General features: G+C 41.8%; 1 protein-coding gene, 1 long non-coding RNA gene and 1 other non-coding gene across 8 annotated transcripts in view; 1 reads left to right on the top strand and 2 right to left on the bottom strand.

Annotated features, from left to right (window-relative positions):
- Nucleotides 1-308: 308 nt before the first annotated feature.
- LOC119010031 lies at nucleotides 309-8503 on the bottom strand. Of its 2 annotated transcripts, XR_005071871.1 has the most exons (4): nucleotides 8047-8503; nucleotides 5473-5574; nucleotides 4081-5284; nucleotides 309-455 (listed from the first exon to the last, which is right to left on the bottom strand). It is a non-coding gene; the product is annotated as an uncharacterized LOC119010031 (long non-coding RNA). The 2 variants fall into 2 exon arrangements; XR_005071870.1 differs by lacking the exon at nucleotides 309-455 and having other exon boundaries at nucleotides 2813-5284.
- Nucleotides 1192-1285, bottom strand: trnai-uau. Its single transcript has 2 exons — nucleotides 1248-1285; nucleotides 1192-1227 (listed from the first exon to the last, which is right to left on the bottom strand). It is a non-coding gene; the product is annotated as a tRNA-Ile (tRNA).
- Nucleotides 8504-8934: 431 nt separating the features above from the next.
- Nucleotides 8935-23117, top strand: part of rhbdf1b (rhomboid 5 homolog 1b (Drosophila)) — a 39157-nt gene continuing 24974 nt past the window's right edge. Inside the window, exon 1 of one of the 5 annotated variants that reach the window (XM_037081856.1) lies at nucleotides 8935-9322. The gene's annotated coding sequence lies outside the window, so the exon portion shown is untranslated. The remainder of the gene's footprint in view (nucleotides 9323-23117) is intronic. The other 4 variants (XM_037081860.1, XM_037081857.1, XM_037081858.1 and 1 more) reach the window with 4 other exon arrangements.

The raw sequence follows: 23117 nt of genomic DNA, 5'->3' as shown, positions 1-23117 counted from the left end.
GTCCGCAAAAAAAAAAAAAAGCACAGTCATGCCTTTTGTACCATGTGGTCGGCTGGTCACACAGCTGAGATGAAGTTTTTTAAGTGGACCCCCACCCAAAAAGCTACAATCAGTATTGTGATCTATTATATATACTCTGTTATCGTACCTACAACAATCCAACTTTTTATCGTAATCATCAATACATACGAAACATATTTTCACAAAAGAAAAACAACCATTACAATCTATTTGACTGAAATAGACTTTCAGTATTAAATATGTGCGCTAAAACTGACACTGTGCATTAGTGTGAGATTTCAGCGACAATGAGCGCTCCAGGTGAGGCTTGAACTCAAGACCTCAGAATCACTCTGCAGGCGCCAGACTTATAAGTACAGGGGGCTGACTGACTGCACCACTGGAACTCTGTAGGATGTGCTTCACTGTCTTGATGAGCTCACACTGCTGACAGTCTGTTGAAAGGAAACAATGCTTCAGTCAGTTGGTCTCACTGGCTCTCACCGTTGATTAACATGACAAGAGACACCTTAAAGCTGCTGTAATGTGTTGCGCAGGTCCGAGAGCAGTTGCAGAGCGGGAGAGACTTCCAAGAGACAATTTATGTAGGTGGTACATACTGCGTTTTTAGTGGTCAAAGCAGTCCACTCCTCTACTGTGAGATGATCAGGCTTTACCAATTCATTTCTTGATCGATTGACTGTGTTGGTTGAGTCATGGGATCCATTACTTACAGACTTTTTCAACCTCATACACATAGCTACTAATACAAACTCAGAAATATTCTTTTTTTCCATAACCTAACAAACAAGCTGTTCTCAGGGGAAAATAAGGTCCCCAGAACACTGCCTGAAGCTAGAAAGGTGGCAGGGTCCGCCACTTAGAGACAACATTAACTAGTGTTAAATTGGGTTGCCGTTTAAGGCCAGTTTGTTTATTCAGTCATGAAAACAAAGAGAGTTTGTTTAGATTGTTTAGGCATAAATAATCCATCAAAATGTCTTCCCCAAATCTACATAATGCACCTTTAATCACAGCAGTTTCACCCTCCTGTCACTGTTAGAGCGATTTAGTCACTCTAGTTAGTGAGTGGTGTATTTATCGGGGTTCATTGTGATGCATTAGACTCTTGGGATCATTCTGAGATACCAGTTTCAGAAGGTTTTAAAAACCACCATGGTAAAACTCCAATGCTCCAGGTGAGGCTCGAACTCACAACCTCGGCATCACTCTGCAGGTCACTGTCTTATAAGTACCACGCGCTAACCGATTGCGCCACTGGAGCCTGTTGGTGATGACCGTCCTCAGTTTAACTGACTGTGAGATCAAACATTTAATTAGATTAGTTAAGTATAACTGTTTAACGGTGGTGTATTCTACAGTTACAGTGTGTTTTAGGGTATAGGAGTGATGTTTTTGAATGACTTGTAAGGATTTTAATGACTTGGATTCTCGTACTGTGGTTGGTGGGTGATAGAATCATTGGCCTGTTAAAGGTGCACCATGTAGTTTTTGGGAAGATTTTTTGATTAGAAGAGAAAGATCTTCATTGACTGATTGTTTTCATGACTGAATAAACAAGCTGACCTTATATGACAGCATAATTTCATACTGTTTTACTTTGTTTATATGTGGGGGACCCTGCCACCTTTCTAGCTTCAAACAGGGCTCTGGGGACCCTCAGCAACACAGTGCAGATCACTTTACCACATGCCGACCCATTGCGCCACTAGAGCCTCAGTTATGTAGACGTCACTTATCACACAATCGAAGTACTATTCCACAGTTTTATATTCATGCCATGTAAACAATCTTCATTTAATGAACAAACCCTGGGTTATTTGAGGGATCTCATCATTTTATACCTCATAGCTCCACCTTGTGGAGTAATAAAGGACAAAATCTTTCAAGGTAAAAATACTCCTTTATGAGTTCTGCCTTTATATATTAACTGGAAAAGCTAGAAAAATAGCGGGGTCCGCCACATGTAACAGAGTGAAACAATTTGAAGTTGTGTTGTTTTGTTGATTCAGACATGAAAACAAAGAGATTTTGTTTATTGTGTTTGTTTAGGCATAACAAATGTCTTGAAATAAAAAAAAATGTCTTCCTTCTATGCATATTTGTCTTCTTTTATTAACTGCTGTCCCAATAATAAGAAATAGATGATCATAAAAAAAACTACATAGTGGTCCTTTAAGGTTATTAGCGTTAGGTATTACACTTTGCTTTACTGTACATACTGTACAGTATATTTTCTTGATGTGCAGCAGCTGGTGTAGAAGTACATGAATCCCATAAATCCACACACCAGATGCCATCGTTTGTACTAAATTTTACTTATAATCAGGGCTGGATTAACCAACTTTAATGACCTACACAGCAACAATGAGCTGTGGGGCCAGACTGTACCAACTTGACCAGACCACTTTGTCTGTAATGAGTCCAGCATTTACACTGAGCCAAAGTGAAAAACACTGCGTAGGTTTTAAGTGAAAAACTGTGACTCCTGGGTGTATTAATACGACGCAGGGTGGTCATAAAGTATGATACATCACATTCCTTTATAACCATCAGATACAGTGCATTATTCCCGTTGAGGACATGTTTCATCAAGAGAACATGAACATTTATTCTCTAATCATATAAAGAAGAGGAAGGAGGAGGAAGACAGCTGGCAGTCCTTCTAGAGTCTCTAGCTGTAAAAAAAAATTACAAAGACATAAAGACAATAAGCGGGAAAAGAAGAAACTGCAAAAGTGGTCTGGTTATCAGATCACAATGAAAGAAATGTCACAACATCACATTCTTTACACATTCTTTATTAGTCCACAAGATGGAGCTATGAGGTGGAGAATGATGGGTAAATACTGCTGCTTTGACATTACAGGATTTTAGTTATGATAATTCTGATGCTGGAATAGATACTGCATGTATATGTTCATTGTTTAAAGCAAAGCTGAACAGAAACTGCAGACCTCCACACGGGGGAACAGACTTTAGGATTAAGTCAGTTATATGTTTGTGTGTTATATCACCTGAAGAAGCTTTACGCAGAGTGGTGAGAGTTTACTTTTGTTTATTTGCATGTCAACCAAAGTCGAGATGCAGAACAAAACCCCTACAGGATTTCCTACAATAATTCTGATGAATTTACTGCTAATCACTTGTATATGTTTTATTAGAACGTGAATTACATGCACCTCAGAAAGTAATCATTTCATATGCTGAATTTCAGTTTATGATGGCTACGGTCCATCACAGTGATCATTTGCTCCCCATTCAAGTTTCACATTCACCATATAGTACGTGTAAGGGCTTTATAATTTATACTACAGTGCATTACTCTGCACACATAAAGTAATACCGCCAAAATAAAATCACATGCCGTCTTCACTCTGCACTGCAGTATGAATTTGCATAGTGAAAAAATGGATAAACATTTATAATCTGTAAAACAGTGCTGTTTGGTAAATGATCGGCAATATTGTGTGTGCAAAAAATGGTCCTTTTTTTGTCACCAACCAGAGTGGTTAGTTATTTTAATTAGTTCCTGAGTTTTTATAGTGCACAATCCTCTGTACTTAAACCATAATTGTATATTTATTTATTTTAAAAAAACCTGTTTCAGTGTGATAACAGCGAGGATCAGAGACGGCAGTTTGAAACGGATAATCAATTCCTAATTAAGTCTATAAAAGCATCCTAAGGCATGAATCCCACCTTTTTGCTTAATCTCGCCTGTTTCCTGCCCTGGCTGATTATTCTTAAAGCTAGTTTCCTGCAGCCACGCATTGTAATCAGTTTTTACAAAGGAGAAGCAGTTCTCTGTATGTCCTGCACGTAATGTCACTCCCGCTCAGCGTGCAACACAACAAAGAGCAAAGCAAACAGTGTTTGGTTGCTGCATGTGGGCCGTCGCTGGTGTGCATGTGTAAGAAGCGTGAGTGAATCAGTTTAAAGTCCTGGAGGACAACTGACTGCAGAATAATCTAAAGTTGAGGCAAAAAAGAAACCAAACAACCAGAGAAACTCGACCGGAGCACAAGCGGTTTCCTCCCATCTTTACTGGTGACTCACGGGTATAGAAGCTGAGGCCCAGTCCCTCCCATGTATTGGCCTGTTTCTCAGAGAGTTTTGCCAGAGCTGCATCCTGTCCTGGCTTCCAGCAGGAGGTTTTAAAGTGACGCGGCGGTGCTGCATGTAACTGAGCAACCTGCAACTGATTGGGCGTCGGGAGGAAGCGCGGTCGCTCTGCTCTGCTCAGGAAACACAACACACACCCGTGCACTCTGCTGTTTCACACACCAGCACACAGACACAGCTTACACAGTCAGAAGTTGCTTTTTGTCAGAGAGACTTTGAAAACACACCTGGCCTTTGAAAAGTTCCACTTGGATTATGTGATTTTTAAATGAAGCAATAATTTAAGGTGTTACTGATAATATTCATCCACTAAATGGCGGTTGTCAGTTTGTTGCACTAGTTAATGCTGCTAATGCTAGCTAGTGAACATTAACATTGCTAACGTTAGCTAATACTAACATTGCTAATGCTAAATTTGCCAACACTTGCTAACGCCAAGGATTCTACTGATAGCTAGCTAACTTTGGGGCAGTACAGATATGTAGAAACTGTTGATAGCAGATACAACGTGATACTTTTGGCTGAAAAACCTTGTTAGAAGCCACTCCCTCAAAAAAACAATCATCTGTGGGCAGAAAGCAAACAAACAAACAAACAAACAAACAAACAAACAAACAAAAGAAAAATCTCCTCAACCTTGCCCATAATGTTCATGCAGTCCTTAATATCTATGTGTAGACATATTAATTCCTTTACTTCCTCTTGGCAGCATATCAGCAGAGTAACTGCCACCCGCTGATGCAGCTGTCATCAGGTAGTTAGCTCAGTTAGCTGTGCAGCTAGCAGTCCAGAACGGGAGCTTGGGGCACTGGTAAGGTGTTAATACTGCTAGCATGGGAGCTTTGGGCCAGGTTGGCTGGTAAGCATGCTAACTTCAGTAGGCACTGCGATAAAATCACACAAAACACGGATGTCAGCATGTCAGAACTGTCATTTTTGTATGTTTTCAACAACAATCTTACATACTGAACCTTTAAGGTTTTGGTAGTAATTTGCAGGGAAAATGCACCTGAGCACCAAACACACATTAAAAACGAGGAGATGAAATTAAAGTTTAACACCATACTAATGCTCCATCCAGTCACCCCTGGCCTTGTGTACTTAAGTCAGACAATATGGGGTCAAAGCTCCTCGGTGCCTGCAGAGAACAGGGACAGAATCAAAGCAGTGAAAACATGCACTGTATCTCTTTTGCATGTGTGCACACGAACATCTGTTTGACTGTTGGTGGTAAAGCGTGTGCACAAAACCAGATGATTTTTCCAAACAAGAGATTCTTTAAGAAATGTCTTTAACAGTTAAACAGAAAATACCACGTGAGGCAACCTTGGAGTCTTCCTACGTTCCTTCGTTGCCTCCGAGTCAAGTGTGTGACGACACACTCGACGTTCTCATTGTCCGCAGCATATCTGTGTTCAGCACTCAGAGCTGCAGGGAGATAAAGCAACTGCCACGTCATGTTCTGCCATAAAACCACGGGGGATGAACATAAACTCCAAATTTGAGTTTACAAGAGCAAAACATGTGCTGTGATAGGCAAACAGAAGATGAGCACACTTAGCATGAAGATCTTTGTGAACAGATGAGTGCACTGAGAGCTGAGCTGACAGTGTTTTAATGATTTCCTCAAGTGAATCATCGGAAATCATGTGCTGTCTTTTTGGCACAACCAGAAACAACATGCTTACTGCTTAAATGGTTGGAGTTGTTATCGAGGTTCAGGGCAGTACAGCTGCTAACGCTGCCTGTGTGTCTTCATTTTTTTCTCTATTGCCATAAGGGATAAATTACGTAATTATTATCATCATTTTTTTTTGCTATTAATCACCACACTAAAAGCAAGACTCCATCTCCACCACACCCAGAAACACCTGGCCAGGCTTGCACAGAGAACAATCTATAACCGCAGAAATGATCCTCCGTACCGAGCTGTACCCTGCGTGCTGTTTCCTTTCAAATGCGACGACCACAGTGTGGCAGTGACTGAACGCTGCGGTGAACGGTGATGGTGGTCAGGTGAACCCATCAAAGGTTGCTATCGGCTGTGAGGCGTTGAAGGAACAGGACACCGACCCCGCAGGGCAAACAGAGGGGCATGTGCCTGTTTTTGTAAAGTATCAGTGCACAATGTTATTCTTCGCGGAGAGCGCATCGGACATTTGAAGCATATACTTGGGGCCCTGGGCTATGAGATTTATGACCAAAACACTAGGATACAAAGAAGAGGTAGGGTGGGTGCAATTGAGGGAGACACAAATTACAGTTAATGTGTGTGCAGCATTTTAGTTCCTTAGGCATCTGACTGGAAAGTACCAAACATTCACCCGGGTTCAGTGTGACAACAATGACACCAAAACCCTGCAGTGCAAACACTGAGCAAAACATATGCATACTTCTAATTCAATTTAATGGGGCACTATGTAGTTTGGGAGAAGAAAGTCAAACACAGAATTTTAGTATTTACAATGTAAATGAAATAATAATGCAAACTCAGAAATGTATTTTTTCCTTAACTGAACACACAAGCTGGCCTCAGAGGAAACTAAAGTCCCCAGAACACTGTGTGAAGCCAGAAAGGTGGCAGGGTCCTCCACATTAGTAAAACAGTATGAAATTGTGTTGTCCTTTAAGATCAGTTTGTTTATACAGTTTATTCAGTCATGAGTAATTAGCATGAAAGAAATCCTTCTGTGAGTGAATCTTTCCATTCTGATTAAAATGACTTCCCCAAAACTACATACTGCACCTTTAATGTGTGTGTTCAGCGGTGCAGTTCCTTCAACCAGCTGACTGGAAAGTACCTAACTTTCACCTGCCTGTGCTCATTGTCATCTGACAAACAATGGCACTTTAGACCAAGTGATTCAGAACAAACACTGAGCCAACACGTGCCTCTTTCTAATCCAATTTAACTCATCAAAGTAAACATGGCTGTCTGCTTGTTAGCCCTGTGGTTGACTGGGAACAATGGGATGTGGGGACTAAATGAACACCAGGTGACCAGTGAGGACTCGGACAACTGTGTCTGTCTGGCCCTCTTGTCCACAAAGTTGAGCGAGTGTAAGATTAAATTATCATTCCTGAAGGTTATTTATTTATTTATTTTACATCTTTCAAGATGTGTAATGTATAAAACATGTTGAGCAGAGGATTCAGATTTAACTTCCAGTGATGGAGGCTTTATTTATCTATTTTTTTTAAAAATTTGCTGTCAAAAGAAAAAATTGATTCATGTTTAATAATTTAAATTAAAACTCACCCCGACACAGCAACAGGTAAAAGCCTTGCAAAACCATTGGTTAAGGAAGAAAAATATACATAATATTAATATTGTGAGGTTTCAGTTACTTGAGCTGATTAACTGCTTAGCTGGTGAGTATAATTAAAGCTAAAAAAAATAATAAATAAATATAAACAAATTATACAGTATAATATGGATAATAAGCCATATTTGCACAATGGCTATTTTCCTCTGATGGGTGGTGGGAAGCTCGAATCCTCAGATAATGTTACGCTGCTGTGATCCAAGTTGTGAGTTGTATGTATAATCATGAGAAATATGACAAATTGTCACTTCCTAATAGATTAGCAACAGAAAAGGATGATGGGTGGTGAAAATCTGGAGAAAATGTCACAATAAAACAATATTTTTTAATACCCCACTAGCTTAAATTAGCATTCACCTACTTCTGAGTTAATGTTACTGTTTGATGACATTCACTTCATTTCACTTTCAGGCTTGAATAAATGTGTGTTTATATTTTACAGTGAATTAAGGCCATTCCTATATTACTGTGAAACTCTATCAGACCGTACTATTAGATAGAAAGTGGCTAAATGCTAACGATAGCTGTCGTGTAACGGATGCTAACTAGGATATTATTGATTATGTTGTTTTACCTTGAAATACAGCCTGATGTCCGTCTGGATTTTCACTGTCCTCTGTCTTTTCAGTTTGCGGATCAATCAGGAAGTGGTCATATGGTAAAGATTTGTCAGATTCACTATGTTTATGTCCTGCAACCTGGAACACAGGAGTAAAACACGCTAACAAGCTAGCCCCGCCGTGTTACTCTCCAAAGCTCTTGTGCCGGCAGCGTAAACACCAACACTCCTCCACTGCTCCAGGGTCAACTGAGACAGCAGTGACCACTTCCTACATATTGCACCTTTAATATCAATTTAGTGGGAAGAGTCTATACTCTGGACTATTGTTATGTATCTAAGGCTAATGCGGGCCAAAAAGAAATGGAGCAATATGCGACCCTACTGGGGCATACAATCTAATTGCTACAACTGAATAAAAATAGTCTCAGGAGCAATTCCTGACCAGGACACAGTAAGTAGTGCTGTAGGCCCCGAGGTGGCACCAATATCATAGTCAGATTCCTGCAAATGTTGTGGCTACCTGCATCATGTGCTACTGCTGAGGAATGACAGGGCACAATCACTTTTTTGTGTGTTATTAATATAGTTATATTAAGTGGTTGTGTTTCCAGTGATATATTAGGGGTAAATTATTATTTTTTGCCCCCCTTCCCTCCACCTGGGGTTTTTGCCCCTGTCACATTAGCCTGTATTAATTTTCTCTAGCAGCTGTTTGCGTATTTAATAATGAAAACACAGTGAACAGATTACACAACACGCAGAACAGCTGGGACGTCAAGTCTTTGTCACCGCTCAATTATGTAAAATCTGGTAATTACAGCGAGGCGAGCCCACAGACCTGTACAGGATGCGCTCAGATACCTGCAGGTGCCCGGTGTCACCGCTAGGCGGAGCTGTGAGGCCCCGTCAGTCGGTCCTCCTCTCGGTCTGTGTACTGTCATCCAGCGGCGGTGGCGGCAGCAGCAGCAGCAGCGGCGGCGGCGGCGGGGACAGACCGGGAGACACTCCACACTCACACCGAAACTCTGAGCCGGTGCGACTGGCGGACGAGCCGCAGACGAGCCGGCGTGCTTTGGAGGATTCGCTCGGCTGCTTTCTTACATCTGCATGGGAACACCGCCCGCGCCAACATCTGGAGCACGAGCCTGAGAGTGAAACTACTCTCCCGCGTGATGTGTGGCAGGGATAACTTATGAAGTGACCGGCGCGTGAGCATCTCACCGGGAGGGGAGCCGTCTGGGGCCGGGCCGTGCCGGGCCGTGCTGCGGGAGCCGGACTCAGTTCGAAGGTGAGCGGGGCGGGGGGACAGTGCGGGTGAGACCGAGCCCGGTGCCTCACACACCGGCTGTCAGCGTGCGCGCACCTCGCCGCCTGCACGGTGCTCCCAGTGCCGGTTTGCAGGGTTTCACCGGCGCTGCAGCACACAGGCAGGGGTGTCTGGGTGGGGTCTCACAGGGGGAGGGGGGACGACCCATGGGTGACAGTTTATGAATGTGGGGACTTTTACACATGTGGACCGGCTCATAAGCCTTTCAAATTAAAATGTCATAATCTTGTGAAGGCTCTGGTCAGGTTCATGTCAGGCTGAAAGTGAGAGGAACAGGTGTGTGTGTGTGTGTGTGTGTGTGTGTGTGTGTGTGTGTGTGTGTGTGTGTGTGCGTGTGCATGTGTGTATGTGTGTGTATGTGAGTGTGGCTGAGAGAAAAGGAAAGAGAACATTCAGTACCTTGAAGCACACTAGCAGAGTCCCCTCTATATTCTACACTCTACAATGCTGTAGTAAATCAAGTCAAAAGCTCACACACTCACACTCAAACACACACACGCTCTCTCGCAGGTTCTAAGAGGGATAAATGGGTTCTGGATGCTCTGGGCCCCGGTGCTGCTGAGATGGACGCGGTGCTTTGGGTTACTGGCTGGGCAGAAATCCCACAGAGACAATTAAAGCAGTGACCCGTGTCATCAAGGATTTGTTTTGGCTTCCTGTTAGGAAAGATGGTAGGAAGCAGACTTTTGGGCCAGATGGCTGGAGCACACGCACACACACGCACACACACACACACACACACACACACCTGGAAGAGTAGAGTTGCTGAGGGAGACCGGATTAGTGGCCAGTGTTTGACCTGCAGTGCTCAGCTGTACATGGAAGCTCAGTGTTGAGATAATGAGGAATTACTTGTCATACACACACACACACACACACACACACACGTACGTGAGATTTTTTCCTCTGTAAGGACCTTTCAGACTCTTTTATGCCATTATGAAACATTTGTTCCCCCAAAATGAATAAAAGTTACTTCCGGCGACGAAGCAATCATCTTATAATTCGTTTTCCTTTCATTAAACACGGTCCTGTGTGGGAGCGCCTTGTTGCTGACATCGTGAAGTGTAAAGGATGAAGAAGCCACAGAAAATGGTAGCCGTTCATTCTGTGTTTTACTTTGAAAGGAAAAGTCTGAAATATCCTCTGCAAAACAGACTTTTTTGTAGCATTCTGAGTGATGCACCTTTTCAACACAGGCAGCACTTTATATTCCTAGTGATGAGTTGTTTCCAGTTGTTTCATTTAGGAACTAAATGGCGATAAACAGGTTAGCAAAATGTTAAAAATATCAAATTTTGGCAACAGTTTTGGCTGCAACTGATCATTTTCATTGCCAATTCATCTGCTGCTGTTTTTCTTGATTAACGTGTTGTTAGTGAAAAATGCCTGTTGTAGTTTCCTGAAGCAGAAGTCAACAATTACATCTCACTGAGTCTGACCTACAAACAGAGGATCTTTTGGTCCAGGCCTTCTATTACATGATATATTTTCATCATCAATTTATTATCTTCACGATCAATCAATTCATTATTTGGTCTGTAAAATATCAAAACATTTGGGAAAAATGCTCATCATGATTTGATGAAAAAAATCTTCTTACTTGTTAATTTTTCCAATCACAATCTTAGATGGCGCGAAGCCCAGGATTTAACAAGTTGCCTGGCAAAATAGTAACAACCAGGGAGCGGGAATAGGTCTTATTTGGTGTTTTTGGCACGAGAAATGACCTTAAATGTCACACTAAAAGTAGAAATTTTTCTTTAAGCTGAACACAAATTCAGTCTTCATCATTTGTGTTTATCATAGGTGCTAACTGTGAACTGACGAACATCATTACATATGAGAATCAGCTCTGCTTTACAATAATTAAAACAGGTCCTGACTGTGACATCTCAAATAACATCTGAAAGTGCCTCACACAGTCTGAAGACAGAAGTAGAACACACACACCCACACACACACACACTCACACACACACACACACACACACACACACACACACACACACACACACACACACACACACACACACACACACACTCACACACCACAGCATGCAGCTCTAAGCAGGAAGCTGACAGCAGCCCTGGAAGATGTGTCATCAAGATGTGTGAACTGTTACTCTGTGTGAGTAAGTGTAAATATGGTAGGTGTCTGTGTGCACGGTGGCTTTTCACAGGTGTGTTTTTATCTATCGTGTGCTCTGTGTTAAGCCTGTTCGAACAGGTCTGAAGTGGCAGCGACAATGGCAGCTTTAATTCTCTGTGAAGTGAAATACATCTTCCTCCCGCGGGTGGATCAGGGTTTTTTTGTTTTGTGTTGTTTTGTACAGGAGCCCTCCAGCATTCTCACAATGCATTTTTCATGGCAGTCTGCCCATGAGTGGTTCGTCTCCAGTACCCACAAGCTGCACTGTTTATCTTTCCCGTGTTCTTCTGCTGCTACTTGTCACTGCACAAGACGCGCTTTCATCCAAAACACGCCTGTCAAAATATTCAAATAGAATTTTGACTAAAGTTACTTCAACAAGAGCAGGAGACAGCAGCACGCAGAGCTAAAGGAGACGATATCTTACTCGACTTTGAACAGCTGCCATATTCTGATTTTTATGTTCTATTCATTTGGAACATGACCCATATCCAAAGCTTTGGTACCATGTTGGTCATGCTGCGTTCACATTATAAACAAAACTATTACATTTGTCCGATCAACAATCTGAAGACGTCACTTTGGTGAAATCATGGTGAGCGTTTGTCACAATTGTTTGGACATTTTATATCAGCAGACTAAAGGTGCAATGCAAATATAAGAATTGGCCACCTTGAATTCCAAATTTAAAAAAAAGAGCTTTTCTTGAGAAGCGCTAATTGCTGCTCCCTGTGGCTGCTGTTAGCTAGTTAGCTCAGTTAGCCATACACCGAGCAGGCCAGGGTCCAGGGCTAGCTGATTAGCATGCTAACTTCAGTAGATATCTCTGCAACGCAATACACCAACGTCTTTGGAATAACATCAAATGCTTTGGTTGCTTTCTCTTAATAATTTTTAGTAAATCCCTGAATGTTTTAAAGTTGAATTCTTATAGATTGTAGTCTTTAATGTAATCAATAACGACATCAATCTTTAGTTGCAGCTGTAGACCCATGTGTCTGATCTGTTCTACCAAGGCATGGTCTACCTTTGTCCAGTTTGTTGGTTTAAACCAAATGTGCCTCCACCAGCTTCAGTTAAACTTGTTGACAAATAATTTATAACAAATGCTAACGTGCTAATGTGCTAACCTAAGCTTGGGAACAGTAGCCTTTGTACCTGCTGAACTTCAGCATATTAGCATCGTCACAGAGAAAGCCCCTCACAGCGGCTTGCATGTTGAAGGCTCTATTTTTGTGAACCCGGTAGCGTAACATAGGCTGCAGCCATGCAGAAGCTCCAGGAATATTCTCTGACCAGGCTTGTTAAAAAGAAGATGGCTCACCAGACAATTCACCTGGTGATTTTTGGATGAAGATACCAGGAGGTCCTGAGGGCACTGTTAGACGAAGAGAGAAGTGTTAATTGATTGGTGATTTTTCTCTGGATGTTGACCTTTTAGTCATCAGTCTCACACACTGGCTGACACGTTCAGCTGAAACTGAACACAGTAATTCATCAGAGCTGAAAGTTTGCAGAGGAGTATGTGGTTATTCTGCGACTATCTGTTGTGCGTAATTGTGGCTTGACAGCGACGTCATCGCTGCAGTTAAAGATCGTAGGTGCTACCTTCAGCTGGTGTCTGTTGACCGAGATACCAAACTATTGCAGGTGAGGATTTAACCTCAGTGCACCCCAGAAAAGGTTCAATCTATTTTCATAGTGCAGCTTTTTTATGTGAAGGGTGATCTGCGTTTATTGTAAGCAAACAAATTCAGACTTGCGACGCTCTCAGCTTCTACTTGAAAGATCAGGAGTGTCAGGACTGCTGTCCACCAGTGTCCAAATTTTTTGCGTCCCCTGAGAGACCAAATGATCAAAATTTGAGCTGCTCCCCGACAATCTGGACTGAGTTTTCTTTAATTCTCTCAGTGTCTCTGTCCTCCTTTTCCCACACATCATAATCAGCCTGTATCAAAGCCAGAGTGGCCCTATCAGCATGGCAGATACAGCACTTCGGTGCGATGAACCGAGTTCATATGCTTGTGCTATTTTTACTTTACAGAACACAATAAATGCTAAACCAAACATTAGATCACAATATTTAAGGGATATTTTTAGTAATCCGTGCTCAGTCCTTTTAACTATCTGAGATACAAACATACATTTGCAGATACTAATCTTTGCATCATGCAGTATTATTCTAATCTGAGGTCCACTTCCCACTGTGGCTATAGAATCCATGAGTAAAAACAAACAGCACTGCACATCAAATAGACTGTTGAAAGTTAAAGTGAAGGATCAGTGTGCACTGGATGGATGGGTCACTGAGGGGTCACGGTGGATCACTGAATTAAGGGCTGATGGGATAGAATGGTTGATGAAAAATGCCCAGATGTACTGTCATGCACTTACTTTGAAATGTCCATCTTTTCAATCTTTTCCATATGCTTCGGTTCGAAGCTGCACAAACAGGTTCCCTGAGGAACACATGAGAACTTTTGAAAACTTAACTTGCCCTGGGAAAGACCCTCCTGAATGTGTGCTCTGAAACCGGTGGTAAGACAAACTATTGAATATGTATTTGTAACCGCTAATGATTGTACAGTATAACCACGATGGATTACTTGAGCGTGTTGAACCACCTTTAAACAGCTGTTCAATGACATTGAACCACTTCAGGGTTTCCCCGATGAAATTGGTGACCAGGTTTGGTATTCATACATGTTCGTATCTACCTTTCTCTGCTTAAAACAAACTCATTAAGTTTAATCTTTTCCTGAAATTGCCACTTGACACTTTTGATTTGACTGATTGTTATGATAATTCTTTTTGTGCGATCGATGAGTCGGTGTTATGCTCGGTTTGGTCATGTTCGCATACTGCAACCATTTGGTGGGGCAGAAACTAGATGGTAAAGCCATTTATCAGTTCCTCTTAGATGTTACAACCATTAGCTTTGATCTTGCTATCTTTGTTAGCCATTAATGAGCTGCTTTAACTAAATACTTGAGTAGTTTTTCACATTTCTTTAAATGATATCGACCCTTTTCTGTTAGCCTAATGTTAGCTAAAAGTAATGGATACTCTGAAATAGTTTGCTAATTACTTATATATTAGCCTGTTGTTAGCTAAATATTTCAACTCCCTATCCATTAGCCAACTTTTAGCTAGCTATTTCATCTCAGAAGTTTTGAGACAAAAAACGCTGTTTGGTGTATTCATTATTCATTAAGGAAAAATATGTAATAATGTCCATCTCGTCCATCACAGAGATTTTGTCCGTAAGTATTTTCTGAGGAACCCGTCATCTTTTTTTGTGAACTTGTGAACAAAAAGCCTGGATGAATAGCAAAAGGAATTTTAATCTGTCCATTGTGTGGCATACATTATACTCTCCGAACTCGTCTTCGGTGTCCAGCTGATGACAGTCCTGTCCCGCGGCCAGTGTTCTCCTGAGAGACTCCAGACTCCTCTATGAAGATCCTCTCTGTTTCTTTGTAAACCACAATTATGACCCTCCGTTTATTCCTCAAAATAGTCTTTTCAAAGCCAATTCTCTCTCTCTCTCTCACCACTGTCGTCCCCCCCTATGTGGCATCTGTGGGCAATTACCATTAAGTTTTCATACAAGGCCGGCCAACAGAGGAAGCTGATGTATTGGAGCACGCAGCACGAGCCTGCTGGCTGCGTGGAGGGGCGGCAGGAAGGAGGGATGGCGGGAGGGAGGGATGGCTGCTGAGGAGGTCTATTCATGTCTCCAGGCGGGGCCATACTTGAGTAGACACTTATTGTGACGATGACCTTCCTGTCACCACGCAGCCGACACAAAGCAGCCCCATACGAGGGTCAGCTGAGCGGCGCTCTTTGTCTCTCGTCCTGCCTGTCAACTCCTCAATCTGTCTCCCTTTCCATGTGTTTCCTTTTTACTCTGTGATTCAGTGTATACTTGAATTTTCTGAATCACACACCAGACATCGAGTGACAGATTTAAGCGATTTAACACAGGAGGGTAGCGCTGCAACGATCAGTCAGTTACGGACAAAAGAAGCGATTAGAAGTTGGACTGGAAATAACTCTTTATTTGACGTTCCCTTGTGCTTTCTGTCACATATTTGGCAGCTCACTTGTGGAAAATAGTTTGTAGGGATGGTTCATCTTATACCTTTCTCCCACAGAGTGGATGTACTGAATTTTGGAAAAGTTTTAATACAGGAGAGAGAAGAAAAGCTCGCTAATAAGCTCCAGGCTATCCTCCATATTTAGCACAGACTTTAAACAAGTTTTGATGACTCTATAACAGTGTTGAGGAACGACTCCTTGTGTCGGCAGGTCTGTGGCAGACTGACTGACAAGGCTGGGGTTTGCCATCGAAGGCACATTGAAAAGAAAAACACTGGATTCATTCACAGTTGTGAGACCCTGTGAGAGCAGGACAATGCCGGTTTAAATCCGTGGCTAGAGATGACAACAGTGGGAAAGGAAATAGAAGATGTTTTCCACTCTTTCATCAATGCTGTGCCCTTGAGAAACTTTCAGTGAATCGGTTCAGAAATCAATGTAAGACTGTGTGAATTTGTCTGAGGATAAACTTGTCTGTTAGAAATTAATTTTATTGGAAGGGAAAGCTACCGCAGGAGGTAAAAAAACCACAAACCTTCCTTAACTAATTATTTGGCCACTCTGGAGGTGGCAGGAACAAGCACCATGAATACCAAACTCATATACAGTATTACAGACACAATATCCACATTCCATAGCATAGCATCAGAAGCACCAAAGCAATAAAAAACACATCTAAAATCAGGGTCACAGATCAGGTGTTGATGGGGGTTCAGTGACTTTTTCAAACCCACAGCTGTGTATCAGTTCAGAATAAATTATCCTCTGCTGTGTTCTGTCCAGAAAAACTGCAATAACTACGCTAACTAAATAACTGAGAAATTGCCTCAAAGTTATTTGACTGTCCAGCCGAATGCGTTATAGGTAGAACAGTATGTACTCTTCAAGTAATTTTACAATGCACATTTTCTGGTTTACTATTCCTGAAAAGGATGAAAAGTTTGTTGATTTTTGGTTGAATATTAAAAACTAAAGCTACAACAATGTCTACATCGCCTTTTGTCTAAGGAAGAACAAAAATGAACTATGGACATTTTGTCACAATATAAAACAGACACGTAAAATTTCGATTTCAGTCAGAAATACATTTTGCGCAAAATTGTAATTACTGTTTTATGCCTTTGTCGGGCACCGCACCACTGACTTGTTCAGTATTTTTTAAATACGAGTATTCTGTTAGTGTTTATTTATCAAATTCTGATATCAGCTGGTTTCAGGCCACCTGATTATTATAAGTCTGTTTGATCTTTTATTATAGCTCTGTTTTGGTCTCCACCAACTCTTAATATCTGGCTCTTTAGCTGCTAAATGCTTAACTTTGTTCACCAGCTGCTAACATTTCTTTCTTTGTCTGCAGTTTGTTGCCGATCATATAGCTTATCTGTACTGGCACACCGCTGCTGGAAAGAAATGATGAGAGCCGTGAACCAGAACGGTGAAGCTGAAGCTGTGTTATCCATCGTTGACATGAAAATATGGGTTATTGCCGTTTTATCATTAGATAAGGATTGTGGTTTGGAGTTGAATGTCAGTTAAATAAACACACACAGTCTTGTGCTTCAAATAATAAGACTTTTTTTTTTCTTAAACTAAGACCAGGAACCCAACCACAAAAACCACAATCATGCTCTAGTTGCCTCCAGCAGGCTTTTCCATCACAATAACAGATATTGATGGGAGTTAGAACGTTTGGCATTATGTAGATAGAAAAATGTAACGTGGGTGGCAAGACGCGTCTCATGTGATTTCTAGAAGACAGGGCTGACGAGGGAGATTTTGCTTTGGCATCTTTCCTCGGGTAGATGTTTTAATGAGGTTTGCGTAATTCTGAGTGGTTTCTGTAAGCAGGGTGTTCAAAAAATTGTTTCCCAATGACTCATTGGGCTACAGCGTGCCTTCCTCTACAGATGCAGGTCGATCGAGTCCTCTTCTGTTATCCTTTTGGGTGATAATCGATTTTACGGGCATAAGCATGACGGTGATAATGCCTGCAGTCCGTAAACAGGACGTTGCAGCCGTGCTGATCACTTTTGATTTGATGGTCATGTTAGACTTGAAAACATGGTAGTGCTTATATAAACTTTAAAAAGACTTGACCTCGATTATGAAAACCTCATGATTATAAGTTTAGTTTACCCTGTTGTGTAACAGAAAGTGTTCTGGAGTTCTGCCTTTTCAGTGTTCTTCATTGAAGTCAGTTTGTAGTTCTTGGCAGAGCAGCCAGCCCGAAAGGTCGTACATGGACTTTAACAATGATGCACTCTTTCTTGTAGGGCAGTGGTAGTAGAAGTTTACCTCATACGTTCTCTGTGAGGTCCATTAAACCTGCCATATTGTACGGACGTAACTCTATTGTCATTCTGTTTGCACCTCTAACATAATCTATAATCCCTGCTAAATCTGTTCAGGACATTGGGAGCTTGATGGCACTTTGGCCTCAGCTGCTCTTCAGCACAGGAAGGGGAGAGGAAAGAACAAATCGCCAAGTAAAATTGTGGCAGCAAAATATTCCCAGTAAGCACTGGAAAGGAAATGTTTTTAAAAGACTGTCATCCCAGTCACAGTGCATTCACTTGTACTCAGGGCAACACCCAGTTTTAAAAAAGGAGCAGGAGAAAGGAGCAAGTTTAACACAAAAGATTCATCTGTGAAGTAAAAATAGCATGCATGTGTGAACTTGCTTTTATTCTTTCATGTCGCTGCCATTGATATGCATGAATGCTGCATCAGCACAGGTGTAGCTGCCATGCTGTAATTTAAAGAGTGCTAATTTGTTTGTTAGCTAGCAGCCTCTTGGCTAATTAGCAGGCTAAGAAAGCTTTTTTTAAGATAAGCTAACTGTTCTTAGAGTGGAAATGCAGAAAAGATTGTGGGACTAAAAAGTAATCAAAAAAATAAACAGCAAGTGTCACATTTCTATTGACTGCCAAGTTATTTAGCAAACAAAGAAAGCTTTTTTTCGATAGCTTTAGCTAACTGTTCTCACACTGCAGGTCTTTTGGTGTACAAATGCTGGAAGACAGCAGGGATTGTAGGACGGCTATTAACTGCGTAGCAGCAATAAAACAATTCTATTACTGCGTTAATCTCCATCACAGGAATGTTTTATTTTGACGTACCTCATTAGTATTTCATTATAAAAAAAATAATTAGCATAAAAACTATGCAGCATTAATGTCAGATATTTCTCATCCTTCACTCTCGGTGCCTCTTACGTTTTAATCCCTGTTACTCTTCCTCGCTCTCTTTCATCTACTCATCTTCCCTCACATCATCCTGCTGTCTCCGGCAGCTCCTGTCACCAGCTTCTACTTTAGAAAAGACTAGACTGTCAGGCAGGAGCCAGACGTCCTCTCTGCTGAGAAAACTCAGCTCTATCCTCTTAAGTCCTCTACTAGCGGAAGAGTTGAGAAACCATTATACTCTCTCCAACGGCATTGTTGGCAGTTGAATGCGCCATGAGCCGTCGGAGTATCTGGAGTGATGAATGACAGCGCTGGCTTTTTTCCTTAGAGAATTTTTTTTTTTACCATTAAGTTATTTCTGCCAATTTCAGACAGATTTGGTTTTGTACACAATTACAAATTTAGTTGTTCAACTCATTGAAATGCATTTTTTTAAAAAACCCCGCTGCTAGCATGGGAGGGAAGCTGATTTCCGGAAGCACTATAAAACAAAAACAGGTCCAAAAATGCGACAAATAAATGAGGAGGCTGACACAACTTGTGTCCACTGTCCCCATGTGACCAAAAAGTCAATTAATGCAGACTCAAGACAAGACTACACACAGAAAGGTGTCTTAAGATCTTGAGTATCTGTTCAGGCCACTATCCTCTCACATTACAGTATCGATGCACAGACTGGTGGAGGGCTACAGTCACTGCTGTCTCTTACAGCTTCACCAAAGCTGAATTTACCCTCATGGCTCAGAGACAGAGACATACAGGTAAATTAATGCCACCCTCACCCCATGCATAGTGGTATGAATTAACAAGCGCAAACATGAATGCGTATACGCACTCATGCACACATCGTCCCTGCAAGCCCACACAGTGAAACTATGCAAATGGGTGTCACATGTTGTTTAGACACGCATGTAATGCAGTAAACTGTTTTTGATTGAGGCAGAAAATGCATCTCCTCCACATCCATTTCACTCCACACAGTGTGGTGTTGTTTATTTTCTCCTCTGTGGCAGTCGACTTCCTGTTGTTCCTTCTCGCCTTGACTCGGTGCAGCTTGTCTTTCTTTTTTTTTTTACCGCTCACTTTCCTACCTTTCATCTCCTCCCAACACGACATACAATCCTTTCTCTGCTTTATTCATCTCGCTCCATCTGTTGTTGTATATATATATCAAACCAGAGTTTTTAGTTGATGCGTACATATCGAGACAGGTGCCAGCAACAGTTGCCTTGAGGTTTAATTTGATAGCACTTTTTTTTTTCTTCCTGTGCAGACTGCTTCTACGGAAAGGTGTGGGTGTGAAGTGAAGTGCAGTCGGCTGGTCGGTCGGTCGGGGGTTTGAATATTCTGTGATATCAAAAGCTGCTTTTCCCTGAGGCCACATGTCAATCTACAGTAGGAAACACTTGATAGCAGTAGCCTCTGCCAGTCCTTTAATCATCTTTTAATCGCTTCACCAGGAGACACTTCTCAATGTTGGAAAGAGCGGAGATTTTTCTGACTACGCAAAAAAAAAAATACGAGAGAGGGGGAACGTGAGCCGTGGATTTTAACTTTCTCCGCTCTCGCCCTGGTTTCAAGATGCCAATTAAATCTCGCCTGCTCGAGCAGCTGAGTAGAGACGTGATCGCCCTCAGAGGCAGACAAAGCACGCAGGCCGGACCTCTGATCCGTTCTGATTGTCTGCGCTACTGTTTATCTCGGTGCAGTTAAGCAGCTTTTTTTGTGCTGTTCCCTTTTGTATTAAGGCCAGAGGACATTCAACCAGAGGAGAAAAACATGTTTCTTAAGCATATAGGCTCCGTGTTGAGTTCAGCCATATCAGCCCCAGCTACAGATTATTTTCATTTACAGTTAATCTGGCCGGTAGTAAATCTGCCATCAGAGTTTCCTAGAGCGCCGTAAGGGGCCGTCATCAGATGTCTCGGTTTGTCTAATCAAAGGTCCAAAAATCCAAGGGTATTCACGTAACTAGGACATAAGACAAGTAGAGGCAGCATAATTTAGTTTTGAGAAGATGGAACCATTAGGTGTTTGTTGCCACATGCTGGCAGCCATGTACATAAATGTAGTTGTATGTGTCTGGAGGCTTTCGAGTGTCACTCTGCCCGGCATGCTCAGGTTATGAAAGCTGATTAATAATCAGGGATCCTACAAATGTAGAAAAGAAGAATTTTATCTCACAAAATAAAACAGCAAACATTTGTATCATTATTATTATTTTATTTTTTTTCTAGAAACACCTGGCAGGCCAAATCTTCATAATGCACTGTTACTTTTCTGGTAATGTACTCGTTCCTGCACTCAGTAAACTAGGCTGATTGTTGTCCTCTTGGCTAACGTAAAACAGCTAAATAATGATCATGGTCTCAGAAGTAACACGTGGAATCATTTCGAGTCAATGCCACAGATGGGAAACTTTAATAAACGGAAACCTGCTCATCATTGTTTTAAAACGTGCATCTGCAACTTATGACACTGTTAGCTTGTTGCTTCAAACGATAATATACAGAGTCTCCACATTCCCCCTCCAAGTAATCCCTTGTGGTACTAACGCTGCGTTAGCAATATGGCTGCTGCTAGCGGTCTGGCTACTGTCCAAGGCAAAAAACGCTACCGTAAGAATCCCAATTTGACCTAGAAATCCAGACCTCAATACAATAAAAAGGCAGAGTAATGCATGTGGCTTTTTTAATAAGTGGGCAGGTTTTGTTACTTACTGATCTAACAGAAAGAACACTGGTTTCAAGTCCCAGTGGTAAGGGGGAACACATATCAGCGAGGGAGCACACACTGACACAACACCAGTGCTCTCCATCAACAAATCCCATCTGTTCACACTTGTTTTACCTCTGTTGCTATCACTCTCTCGGAGTTTCCAAGGTTATTCAAGTTGTTTCACTATTACCTGAGGATTGTGACCGGGGAAAACCATTCCTCTTCCTGTTCTGTCCATGTAATGGCAGGCGCACTTTGTTTGTGCTGTAATAGGACCTTCATTTTTGCCGATGGTGCAGTTTCTCTACAGCCAATACACTTTGCAATCAGTATTTACTTCAGAATGATAAGTAAGCAAAACAGTTATATATTGCCAGTTAAAGTGAACATTTTAATTAAGATTATACAACGTAGATGGGATGAATCTGAACATCCTCCTATTTACACAAATTTAGCCTGCCTCGCCAACATTTAACCCCTGCCTGCTGTGTTTTGACCCAGATGAGCTAACTGAATTGTGCATGAGCTCCTCATGGGCAGCCTCCTGCAAATATTTATACATACACAGCACAGTTTACTTACATTTGATATGTAATCTGCTCCTTATGGTGTAAATATTTCATACACTTCATGATCATTCATTATTCACCAGCACGTCACCGGTCGCAGAGGAAACCTCACGTGTTACACCACTGTAAGACTTCGTAAACAACCTCAACAACACACTTTTGTCCATATAAGAACCAAAGACAGGTCCCTGACATTTATGACATGATCTCACTGAAATGGGAGAAAGGCTATATGTTTTTTGGGAGTTGTCTAGTGCAGGGCTGGGACAGGTGTACGGACTGGGTTGTGGATGATGATGATGATGATGATGATATACTGTATTACAACCAGCCTGATCAACCACGATCACAGCTCCTGTGTCTATCGTGCTGCAGCAGGCAGGAGTGAGTGGGATGAAAGAGCTGCAGGTTTCGGCACACAACGACTCAGCGACCTACCTCAGAGCTGAAGCTGACAGCTACAACTTGCACAATTACTGATCATTGCATAACACGTGCCCTCAAGTACCACACGCTGACCAATATTACACAGTGGCACTTAATAACATACCACAGTTTAATCTAGCTAGCTTGCAATTAAACATCAATAAAACAATAAATTCATATTGACTCTAAACAAACGATAGCACCAGTGGAAAGACCAGATTGTATTTGAGTGTTTTATGGCTCAGAAGGAGACTGCTTCACAGGAGAGGGTAGAGGGCACTGTTTTTTTTCTTTTTACCACTAAAATGGATTCAAAAGCCTTTGAGAATTTCTCACAAAGGCAGATGGAAAAGCAGATGAACAAAAAAGACAACGCTTTGAAAGTCCTCTACAGTAAAGTGAATGAGAAAACCAAGCATCACCAGGGAGTGGGTATGGGATACAAGGCTTCAAAGACCTTTGTGCGACAGGAGGTAAGAGGGGCCTTGGAAAGTATGGTTTTGATTTTAAGAAGCGGTGGCAGAAATAGCGACAGCTGTAATTTGCATCTATAACACTGAGGTGACACACTTGACGATATTGTTTCGTAAAATGCCACATATACAG

This window comes from Acanthopagrus latus, chromosome 20, assembly GCF_904848185.1.
Source record: "Acanthopagrus latus isolate v.2019 chromosome 20, fAcaLat1.1, whole genome shotgun sequence".
Lineage (NCBI taxonomy): Eukaryota > Metazoa > Chordata > Actinopteri > Spariformes > Sparidae > Acanthopagrus > Acanthopagrus latus.
This window is presented reverse-complemented; position numbering and strand designations above follow the sequence as displayed.